This window comes from Leptonychotes weddellii, chromosome 2, assembly GCF_054177405.1.
Source record: "Leptonychotes weddellii isolate Sample4059 chromosome 2, ASM5417740v2, whole genome shotgun sequence".
In the NCBI taxonomy this organism is placed as follows: domain Eukaryota; kingdom Metazoa; phylum Chordata; class Mammalia; order Carnivora; family Phocidae; genus Leptonychotes; species Leptonychotes weddellii.
The window spans coordinates 69,006,097-69,018,762 of NC_138370.1; the positions used below are offsets into that span (position 1 = coordinate 69,006,097).

A 12,666-nucleotide genomic window follows, 5' to 3' on the forward strand; every position below is an offset into this window, starting at 1 on the left:
TTCCACAGTCCCTCCTCTCCACACATGTACCTAATACCCTTGTCTCCCTCCACTCAAGGCAACCCTAATTTTGTCTCTTGAATTCTTCTAGGATCTAGAAAGTCTGCTGTCTTGGATGGAGTAGAGTTTAGGCCATGTGAAGATGAACTTTGGATACCCCCTGGATCACTCATTCCTAAACCAGGTAGACACATGGAGGTAGAGGCATTGAGTATGTTGCAGGGAATGGGGTCCTGAATGGCCCTGCAACCTGCTCTTCTTGTGAGGTAGCAGAATGGTCTTCCATTCCTTCTCCCTCCAGCTGTGTGTTGATTCTGTGCCATCTTCAAGAAAAATATGGGAGGAGGTAAAAAAAAAGCCAGGCACACACAGTAACTTAGTCTCTGTTTAATTTCCAGATGCTAGGTAGAAACTCTTCCAAGGAACATTGGCATTGGCTGACATAGGCTCTGCATATCTAGACTGTTCTACCAGCTTCTAGACCCATAGTTTCAGCAGAATGAACTAAGATTGTCACAAGCCGGCATGGAAAGGCTATGTGACTCTTAGTTAAAGGGACAGGAAAGACCCTCAGCAGAGATGACAGAAAATGTTAGTACTGTGAAGCATTGAAGAGAAAGAGCAGTTAGCTCATCCTCTCTGCTTTCTCATAACTTTCCCCTCCCTCATCCCACTTCCATCTTTCTTGGGGCTGAAGAATTATTACAGAATATCTCTTCATGAATAGGTTGCTCTTCATTGTCCACTTCATGACATTTTCTTAAATCCTAGGTTAAGTTACCCTGACATCCGACACATTACCATTGCACTATCTCCTTTTGTGACTTAGCTGGTGTATTCTCAAAAGGCGAGCAAGTGAAAACTCATTATAAATTAGCTAAGTCAGGTGTGCTACTCATAAATTTGGGATTATCAGAGCTACTGCCTTCTTCCCTCAAGATACTAATAAAATTTTTATTTGAAGACTATTAAATTGTTTCTTAGCTTACTCTTCTCTAGGATAAATCATCTCATTTTTCCCCATCTGCAGCAAGAATAAGAACCACTCCACCTCCATTCCACCCCTAGTCCACAGATTATAGGAAGCCATAAACCCTGCCTAAGAAATTGATGCTGCAGAAGTAGAAGAAAAATGAATTGCAAACCTTCTGCCAAGTGTCATGAGAGATAGATCACACTTTTGTTTAGCAGGATACCATTGATATACAAAAGTAAGTGTCCAGTCAGTTTGGAAAACACTTGAGGGTTAAACTGGTTAACGTATTTGTGTAATGAGGTAGGGAAATACAGGTAGCAAGCTCTGGAATGGGGCAAAGGGGGCAGAAAAAGAAAAGTCTCGGGATAAATAAAGAGAGCAAGCAACATGGCAGCAGGCCAGGGCCCAGGGACAAAGACAACCAATGTGAGATTTCCCCCAGATTCTCCACAGTACATGGTGCTAAAGAACTTCAGTCAGTAATGTCCAATATTAAACTTCATTTTAATTTGGCTCCTTTTCTGGGCTGCGCTAAAATTTGTATCCATTACCCTCAAACTTTCACTGCAAGTGGCTATACCCAACCGCCTGATGGTGGTGGCGCTTCAGGGAGTGAAGGAGAGGGGGAGAGTGGCCACCCGAGGCAGTCAGCAGGCTGGAAAGAACACAGCAGCTGCAAGATGACTCGGGAGTTGGGGAGGCAATCCTCAGCATCCGCTGCAGAGGGGACACTATGGCTTTCTTTCATTCAACAATTATTTTCCGAGACTCGAGCACCGGGCTGGAATGGTGCTAAAAATTTAGCATGAATAACACAAAGGCCTCCCCCTCACAGGCTCACAGCTTTTTGGAGAGGAGAGAAAGCAGTTCTTCTAGCACTGTGGGATAAGTGCAATAAAATAATCTACAAATATACATTATACATTAGTAGCATGGAGGCGTGGAGGGAAGATCCCGAAGAGGCAATCCTCCAGTCGTATCTCCATTAAGAATGTTTGGGCTGAAGATAATAGGAAAAAAAAACAAAAAACAAAAACAGGCAACCAATTCCAGGGCCATAATTTTCCAGTCCCTGGTTTAAACAAATAGAAGTCTATTTTTCTTACATATAACAAGGAACTCAGAGATGAGTGGTTATTGGTTCTGGCTCAGGAGCTCCTGGCTACCAGTAGGCTCTTTCCATCTGTCTGCTTCACCTGCCTTCATGCATGCTTTCTCATGACACAAAATGACTTGAATAGCTCCAGCACCGGGTCCATCCACGTTCAAGAAAGGAAGAATAGGGAAGAGGCAGCCTCAGCTGCTCTCCTCTTGTGCTTGTCCCTTTTATTAAAAAGGAAACACTTTCCCACGAGCCCCAAGTAGATAGATATCCCCTTTGCTTCGTTGGCTAGAACTGAGTACATGGTAAACCATGGCAGGAGAGGAGACTGCAAAAGTGATCATCTCTCTCCTTGACAGGGGAAATGAACAAGGGAGAAGGAGCTGGGAACACGGTTGGGTCCATTCTGCAGCATCTGCCCCAAGCTGGATTCTGGTGAACAAGCAACAAACAGCCAAAGAAACAAGGAAGGCCATGCAGGCAAGCTAAAGAAACAACATATGAGAAGGCAGGAAGAGAGGAAAAGAGATTCTAATTGTTGACAAACGTTCCACATGGCTGGAGCCCCAGAGTCGCAGGGAAATGAGAAACAGTGGGAGCAGAAGGTAAGTTTGAAGGATGATGATCTCTGTGGCCTCACTGATGGGTTTGGGTTCTACATCTCTTAATATGCCTACACCTAACAATGCCTTGATAAAAGCAGAAACCCAATCAGCATTAATGGTAACTGAGACCCAAACAGAAAGACAAACAAACCTTTGTTGTTAAGAAAATCCTAACTAATTATAAAGTGAAGATTCAGTCAACTATCTGGTGGTGGATGGCAAATGTTACCCCCTTGATGTCAATTTTGTTTTTCCTATTAACCCCAAATTGCACCACGATAAAAACGAACCAGCTGTACCAAGGATTGCCAGTGCTCTAGAATCTCAGCCCTGGGCTCGCAACAAGCCCGGTGTAGCCCTGAGCACTGCCCAGGCTCCCCCGGTTCCCTTCCTACTATTTTTGTGCCCCTTCTCATCTTTGATGAGCTGTCACTTCCCATAGCCAGCACCTGCAGTTCTTCTTTGGAGGACAAGCATTGTTACTAGAACCGCATTGTTCATGAGTGCCAAGAGCTAGAAGCACCTGAAGACTCCCACCCCCTGGGGCAGCTCTTAACCAATGACTGACCAATGGGAGAATAGAAGCCCCAGGTTCCTTACCCTAGGTCAGGACAAATCTGAGGTATTTACCATCACTTCCCGGTGGGATTGGCTGGAAACTACCCTCTGCAGGATTTTCCTGAGATCCCCTCCTCGCTTGGCCTCTCTTCTCCTCGCCCATCTGCTTCTCCCGTACCCTTACTAATCTTTCCTAGAAGAACTTTCTTAATAAATCACTTGCTCATAAATAATATCTCATGAAAAAATTGTTCCTGGAGAATTGGAATCAAACACCCTATCTTGTATGACCAAGTAATATTTTAGAGGTTTTGGAATTAGTAGGATTCAGTTGCTAGAAACAGAAACTACCCTCGTTGTGTCAAGCACAAGGAATTCAATACAGGAATGAGGCCCTTACAAATCATTCAGAAGTTGGTTCTAGGCTGAGTCTACAGGACTGACTCCCTGCACATCATCACTAGACTAGCCCACAGGAGGGGGTACTTCCTATAATCCTGAAGATGGAACTGGACTACAAGAACACCCTGGCTGTATTCGGAGGGCCAGAAAGCCACTATTACTGCTGCCCTTTTCCACATGGATAAAACTGGGGCCTAGATAAAGGAACATGTTGCAGAATGATATGACATGCCCTATGCTCGTCAGGAACAATAGCCAAATAACCAGAATAAGGCCCTGCCACATTTCTACTCTCCAAGTCTCAGGACCTAATCAGAAGAACCTAATTCACAACCAGAAACCCAACTCTAGGGGAGTCTGGGACATATTTTTGTGTTCTGGCCTGTGTGGTACATGAAGGCACAAGAAGCAGGCATTGGAACACATGCTGAGTGGCAGTCACCATATCTACTAGTTTGTTCAAAGGCCAGCTTTGAATATTCACTTTGGGGTAGGAGGTTTATCACAAGTCACATGTGGCAACATACATTTCCTAAGGAAATCAGCATCCTTTCATGCCTAATTTTATCCTCTTTGTCCTCATTAACGTTTCTTTGTGTTCAGTAGATCAGGTAGGAATGGATCTATTTTTACTGGATTTCTCTGTTCGTCATATACTTACCAAAGTCAAATAAGTAACTGAGACTCAGCAATTCCACTCCTAGGTATCTACCCAAGGGAATTGAGAGCTTACATACACACAAAGACTCACTTGCAAATGTTCATGAGCAGCATTGTTCATAATAGCCAAAAAATGGAAACAACTCAAATGTCCATTAACTGATGGATGGATAAACAAAATATGGTAGAGTCATACAGTAGAATACTGTTTAGCAGCAAAAATAAACAAGCTCTTGATACATGTTATAATGAATGAACCTCAAAAATGTTGGGGTTAATTGAAAGAAGCTGAACACAAAAGGCCACATACTGTATGATTCCATCTATATGAAATGTCCAGAAAAGGCAAATCTATGGAGACAGGAAGTCGATGAGTGGTTGCTCGGGGCTGGAGGGAGTACTGGGGACTGAATGGACATCTAGATGGACACAAGGGACCCTACTGCAGCGATGAAAGCTAGATTATGCTGGTAGTTGCACAACTCAGTAAATTTACTAAAAACAAAGAAAAAATTAAATTGTATATTTAAAATGGGTGAATTTTATTACTTAAAATAATCTATGCACCCTGGGTGTGGAAGTCAAGAGTACTGACCAACATCACAGTGTTTGGTTGGGGCTGTGCTTCCCAGAAAGGTTTTCTGCAACATTAGTCCTGGGAAACACTCGTTGAAGGAGGTTTTCTTGTCCAGTTTGAGGGGGAACTCTTCTTAGAGATTCAGAAAGCATATTGGCCCATCAGCAGGTTCTGAGAATTCTTGCAATGCACAAACCAGAGTTTCCCAAACTTAGCACATACAACGTGCCAGTCATGGTGTTAAACATCACACACACATTTGCTACCTCCTTTAGTCCCCATGACAATGGTAAGAGGTAAGTACAATCATCCTCATTTGAAGGAGGTGGACATTGAAGCTTGTGAGAGGCAGACCGGGAAAATCTGGCTCCAAAGCCTGTGCAAGCCCTATCACTACACGGCACCATGTCTTTGAAGCCTCATTGCTTGTAAAAAAAAAAAAAAGTATTCCATGAACACACTTTAGGAAACACTGGTTCAGGGAATTTCTATTACAAATGTGTCAATAAAAAGACACAGTGAATGAAGATGAAGGAGGCTGTCTCCATGTTCCTTTGTAGAAACTGCTCTGAGGGAAGAAAACCATTTGTGACCCAATACCAGTAAACCAGAATCCAATGACCAGGGTCCAGTGAATATTCTAGCAATAAGTAAACTATGTCAAATAGGACACAATGATTAGTCTGGAAAATGATACAGTTTTCAATCACAAAAAAACAGACTTTGGGCTGTTGAGTTCTCAAGACTATAAAATAATAATAATAATTTAAAAAAATTTTCTGCCACATTTCTTGGAAACTTGAACTGATACATCACAAATTATTCCAAAACACAATTCAAATGTCACTTTAAGAATAGGGCATGTCAGATTAGTCACATGAGAGTACATTATGGGAAGATGATGATGATGATGAAGATGAAGATGATGAAGAAGATGATGATGATGAAGAAGATGATGATGAAGAAAGTTCTAAGTTTTAAAATGGAGCAAAGCAGTAAAAGGAAATTTTAAAATGTGATAACCATTGATTGTGAACTGTATCCATAATTGATGCATTTCTTTGAATTCATATATGATCCCTGGACCCACCTTTAATGTACCCAGTTCAGCTGCAGAAGGGTGGTAATGAGAAGGCATTGAATGCCGTGCCTAGGGTTTAAGTGTGAACATCTGTTTGATCTGCCTCCCTATTCATTTTCTCGTAGCTTCTATTTTCATTAGAGAGGGAGGGGAATGAGCCCGATAGGCTACGTGTACCCAGCTCCAGAATTTGTCATCTGCATGGACTGGCATGAGCACAGGTGTTCTGGATTTTCTGAGTTGACTAGAGTTTCAGAAAACCAGGATTGAAAACACAAAGGATGTTAATCATAGCAATAGTTATTTCTGCAAAGAATCCATATTGACCTAAATGCCAACAAAAGGGAAGTGCTAAATAAATGAGAGAACACCCAAGTCTGTGGGCTCATATGTAGTCATTAAAACTCAAGCTTTGAACATTGTTTAAAAATACAGTAAAAATTTTATAATAAAATAAAAGTTTACAATAAAATTTGCATAATAGAAGATATAAAAATGTATCTACAGTATGTCCTAGCTCTATAAAATAAATAATTATATTTCTAGTATAAATACAAACAAGAATTTCATCAAAATGTTAAAGATGGTTATCTTGGAACAATGGGATTACTGTGACATATTTTTCTTCCTTTTCTTTCCTGTTAGTACTTGCCTGTGATTTTTTGTTTTCGGTTTTTTTAAATAATGACATTGTTCTATCTTTATAACAACCGCTATGTCTTCATTGAAAAACCAAAACAGATACCCACACTGGATGTCTGAGAGATAAAAATGGGTAAAATAGATCCTAAAATGCTAAACTAAAGCTATCTGTTTTATACCACTTGTTCCTGAGGGCTGTAGAACAAGACAGTTCTAGGTTCAACTCCTAGCTCAACTACTTCCTATCCAGGTAAACCTGGGAAAGTTATTTCATTTCTCCTAGTTCTGTTTTTCATATGTAAATGAGGGCTGATAGCTCGATCTTCCTCAGACGGCTGATGTGACAGGGACAGCACCCAGAGCAGACCATGCCACAAATAGTGAGTCCTTGATAAATGTTGTTGTGGCCCTTACTTCTTTGCCACAGTTCCACAAAGGCCTCACAACCGGAACAGGACACGGGAGTCTGTGACGATCTGAGAGATACCTGTAACAGCCAGACAAAAAGCAGAATTTTGACTGTTAAGACAGAGCAACCTGAGTCTTCTGTGTGACGTGGTCCATCCTTTTTCACAGAGGATAGCAAAACATTTGCCATCACCCAGTAGGATACAGGCCACCAGCCTACAGCTAGTAGGAATATTCTTTGTGAGCCAAGGAGAAAGTACAGATACCATTTCGGTTTATAATAAGTGCATTTCTGAAAATCCACTGTGGCTTAAATTGGGGGGATATTTCAAATGCACTAAGTCAATTGAGAACTGAAAGAACACTGTGGGACACCTATTATAATATAGTTTATTGTAGTGCAAAATTGTAGTGCATACATCAATAGGTATGTAAGTGAGGGCAGAGCTGCCACCCAGTGGGCCTTGTCCATTGGTGAGCTGAGAATGGGTGCAGGGGTGTTGAGACTGGTTACTTCAGCTCACAGGACAGCTAGCAGGGGTCTAGGTTTATCCAAGTGAGCCAGAAAAGTATATTTTTCATATAAATTTTTGTGTGGGGCATGACATGAAAAGGTGGAAGCACAGGTTAGGGTTTTTGGGTAGAAAGAACAGAAATCAGGTCTGGCCAACTTATTAGAGGCTCTCAGAGACTTAAAGATCAACAGGGGCCTGAAGTGCCTGCTTGAAAAATCCAGGTGATTCTGAGGCCCATGGGAGCAAGAATCACAGCCATAACCAATAGCAAGAATGGTTTAATCAGGACATGCTTGCCTGAATGAAGGATCACCTTGGGTCAAAGTCCCAGCAGAAAGCATCTATCTGATTGGGTGAACTCTCTGTCGGTATCTAGGGCAAGGAGAGGAAAGACTGGCCCTTTGATTTCTTAGTGAGAGGCAGACACAAGATTTAAGTCCCACCAAGACTAAATACAAGGAAACCAAGGTGCCAAGGAAGCTGGGTAGCCAAAAAAAGTGACAAGTGTCCATGATAACAGATGACTGGTTAAAGTATGGTACAACCATAAGTGAGATTCTGCGAAGTTATTTTAAAAAGGATAAGGTAGAAATGTCTGGTTTCTCAATCTGCAACTTGGAAGACTAGAAGTTGCCACTAGATCCTAACAACAAGTAAAAAGCTGAAAAACTGAAAAATCAACAACTCTTCTTAGATCCATTGAACAACGGAGATCACAGGGCAAACAACTGCCCCAAAAGCTGGAGAGACAGACATGAGAATGTAGAGAATTGCAACTTACCAGAGCAGAACTATCTTAACAGAGCCTCACCTACCTGGGGAAGGAGGGGAAATACCCAAATCCATCCCCTCTGCCAGTCTTGTCCCACCTGAGAGGAAATGGGAGAACGAGAAGCTCTGGTAACATTTACAATTCAGGACACAATCTCACCAAAAGACTGAATGCTTCCCTCCCCTGCCCCAACCTTACCACTACATTAATACAGGCCTACTTAGCACAGTTCCTTTGAGCCAGGACGTCATGTCCACCTCTACACAAAAAATTACTAGGCATACTAAAAGTCAAAAAGCCCAGTTTGAAGAGACTGGACAATCATCCAACCAGAGTCTGATAGGGCAGAAACTTGGAATTATCATAACAGGAATTTTTTTTCAATGTATGATTAATATGCCAAGGGCTTTACTGGGGGAGAGTAGACAATACGCAAGACCAGGAGATAATGTAAGCAGAGTTATGGAAATTCTAAGAAAGAATGGAAAAGGTATGGTAGCAATAAACACTGTAACAGAAATGAAGAATGACCTTGAAGGCTCATTAATAGACTGGACACAGCTAAGGAATTTGATATGATTTAATATGACAACAGAACTTGATATGACAACAGAAACTCCCAAAACTGAAAAGCAAAGAGAGAAAGCACTGAGGGAAAAGACCCCAAGACACAATATCCAAGAGCTGTGGGATAACAAGAAAAGATATGACATATGTGTAGTCGGAATACTAGGTGGAAAAGAAAGAGAGAAAGGACAAGAAGTAACATTTGAAGCAATAATGACTGAGAATTTCCCCCCAGATTAACATCAGACACCAAACCACAGATTCAGGAAGCTCAGAGAACCGAGAAGAATAAATGACTGAACACAAACAAAAACGAACAGATAAACTACTTTTTTTTTTTTTTAAAGATTTTATTTATTTATTTGACAGAGAGAGACACAGCGAGAGAGGGAACACAAGCAGGGGGAGTGGGAGAGGGAGAAGCAGACTTCCCACTGAGCAGGGAGCCCGATGCGGGGCTCGATCCCAGGACCCTGGGATCATGACCTGAGCCGAAGGCAGACGCTCAACGACTGAGCCACCCAGGCACCCCCAGATAAACTACTTTTAAAAGCTACACCTACACCTACCATATTCAAAAGATAAAGGAAAAATCTTGAAAGACGTCAGAGGAAAAAAATACCTTACCTAAAGAGAAGCAAAGATAAGAGTTATATCCAACTTCTCCCCAGAAGCCACGGGGGAGTTGAGTGAAATATTTTAAATGTTAAGAGAAAAAAATCCACCAACCTAGAATTCTGTACCCTAAAAAATGATCCTTGAAAAGTGAGGGAGAAATAAAGACTTTCTCAGACAGACAAAAATTGGGAGAATTTGTTGCACGTAGACATGCTTGCAAAAAATGTTAAAAGTTCTTCAGACAAAAGGAAAATAACATAGGTCAGAAACTTGGGTCTACAGAAAGAAAGGACAAGCATTGGAGAATAAATCAGTAAAGGTATAATAAGTCTTCTATTTTTCATATTCTTAATTGATCAACAGATAATTTAATCAAAATAATAGCAACAATAAGCTTACATATATGTAATGTATATGAATGTGCTTATGTATGTTTATAAGTAAGATGAATGACACAAATGATATAAGGGACAATGGAGGAATTCACATTATTGTATTACAAGGTACTTACACTACTTGTGAAGTGGTATAATATTATTTGAAAGTGGACTTGGATTAGTTGTACATGTGTATTGCAGTCTCTAGGGCAACCACTAAAAAAACTTTTTTTTTTTTTTCAGAATAAGGAACTTTGGCTTTTTATTCCTTTTTTTTTTTTTAAAGATTTTATTTATTTATTTGAGAGAGAGAATGAGAGAGAGCACATGAGAGGGGGGAGGGTCAGAGGGAGAAACAGGCACCCCGCCGAGCAGGGAGCCCGATGCGGGACTCGATCCAGGGACTCCAGGATCATGACCTGAGCCGAAGGCAGCCGCCCAACCAACTGAGCCACCCAGGCGCCCTGCTTTTTATTCCTTTTAAGACTTTCTGTAGTTGACTACTTTTTTCTTGCTTTGCCATTCACTTTGGATTTGTATCACCTCAGATCCTCTGAGATAAAATAAGGACAGAGAGTCCTCATTTAGAAAACATATCCTAGTTTTACATTTAAAAGTCAATAAAAAGAAAAACCTTCTTAACCCCCCCCCAACTTCTCACCCCATTCTGAATAATCTAGTTTAATACAAGCCTGTAAATTTTTTTCCTCAAAAAAAAATTCTTGTAACTTTACAAGAATTATTGTTTAAAAAATTTACCTAGGGAAATTAAAGTTCCAGTCATTTTACCCCTACAACAGATGGTACTCAAGTATTTGAGTATCAGTGGTGCTTCCTCAGCTCATCACCCTTTAGTTGTTCTGTTAGCTTGCTGGCTAAGAGTCCTCTTAATCACTCTTTTCTTCTCCTTGATAATGTCTATACTCTGGCTTCAGCTCCTATGTGTTTTTGTGGGTCCCTTTTACATTCTGAACGCCAATTTCTTCAAGATTTCCTTTAGGTACCCCATAGGCTCTTTTGTGATGTCCACCAAGTCCTTAAGATTATAATATTGATGTTTCTCAAATGCTGAAAATAGCATGTCTAAAACGTGTTTATCAGCTCGAGCTCGTTTTCCATCTTCTTTCTTTTTCCTTTCATATTCAATATTGTCCTGATGATTAGCAACAGGTTTATAATTGGTTGTCACAACTTTGTCCAGTTGGTGTGATACCCTTACAGGTTTGGAAGATTCTTCCATTTGCAATCTCTTTAATCTCATGTAGTTTTCACTGGCAGCAGGTCGGCCTTCAGCTCTTTGTACCACTATTCCTTCCAATGAAAGTTTATCTGATGAGTTCTCAGTAAAGACTGTTAATGTCTGTCCTCCAACACTTTGTAAGACAAACGGATGTTCTCTAGGAGTGCTGAATGAAGCTGGTTTTCCACCAATATCGTGAATATTTGCAAGATCCTCATTCAAAGTAAATGACACCTAAATCCTTCCTTGATTCTTGGCAATCCGCAGTTTCCCAACTTCACCTCTTCCAGGGGCTTTAGCCGTTTGCTGTGACAAATATTTAGGAACCTTGACCAGCCACACTCCGGTATTCTGTTTGGTGCCGGTCAGATCGAGTTCCCCACGCTCCGCCATGAGTCTGTTGCCGGTGGAGGCTAGCGGGTGGGAAGAGCGGCCCGGGAGCTGGGGGCCTGCAGTGCAAAGGGCCGGAGAACAGTGTGTGCCGCTGCCGGAGGTGGACTAGGAAGAAAGCGTGTCCACCCGCCAAGATATAGGGAATCCCCCTAAAAAAACTTTTTCATAAAGTTTTAAAAATTAATAAATTAATTTATAAATTAATATGCTAAGAAGAGAGATAAATGGAATCATAAAATGCTCAATAAAAACCACGAAAACAAAAATAAGAGCAAAGGAAAAGGGCAAAAAATAGAAAACAGTAACAACATGGTGGATAGTAGTCCAACGTTATAAATAATCACTGAAAATGTCAGTGGTTTAAATGCACCAATTAAAAGACAGACATTGTTAATGCAGATGAAAAAGCAAAACCCAAGTGTGTATTTTCTATAAGAAACACACTTTAAACATAGAGATACACATATCCTATGATTAGGTCTCGGTCTTTTAGTGAGCCCGTGCCTCTAGGCAGTGAACATCACGAGTATTTCTCCGTTTTTTTCTCGCCACCCTGCCCCGCCCCCCGCTTAGGTGTGTCAGGATGGCCAGAGTGGGCTGGATCAGGGCACTTCACTTCCTCAGGATTAGGGCATATCCCTTAGGCTCTGATAATACCCCAGCAGATTAGGTTAGCCAGTTTCTCCTGAGGGCAGGTATGGTTAAGAAGAACAAGATACTCTGGCATTATTTCAAAATCATTCCTTTTACCTTTCCTCTGCAGGAAGGATGAGGTGACTTTTTTCCACCCCATACTTTCTATGAGAATTTGGTCAGGGTCTTGGAGGTAAAACGCACAGTATTGCGGAGGCCTCCTCATGACTGAGTACCCCTGGAGTATTTTAACTCCGGTGCTTCCAACAGTTGGCAGTTACAACTCGGGTTTTCTGGTTCCCGCTGAGGTTCCCACTCACTGGTGAATCTCTGCTCTGGTGAGCTGTATTCGCTTGTCTGACTCTCCAGTTATCGGGGTTTGCCTGGGGTCCTCCTCTCTCTTACACATCCAAGAGGAGTTGTTGATATTTTAGCCTATTCGTCTTTTTACTTGTTGTTAGGTTGGACTAGCAACTTCCAACCTCCTTATATGTGGAACCAGAAACCAGAAGTCTCCCCAGCTTTATTCCTAATTGTCAA

At 41.4% G+C, this 12,666-nt stretch overlaps 1 pseudogene; it reads right to left on the reverse strand.

Annotated features, from left to right (window-relative positions):
- Positions 1 to 10,562: 10,562 nt before the first annotated feature.
- Positions 10,563 to 11,615, reverse strand: LOC102732227 (general transcription factor IIF subunit 2-like; annotated as a pseudogene).
- Positions 11,616 to 12,666: the final 1,051 nt, after the last annotated feature.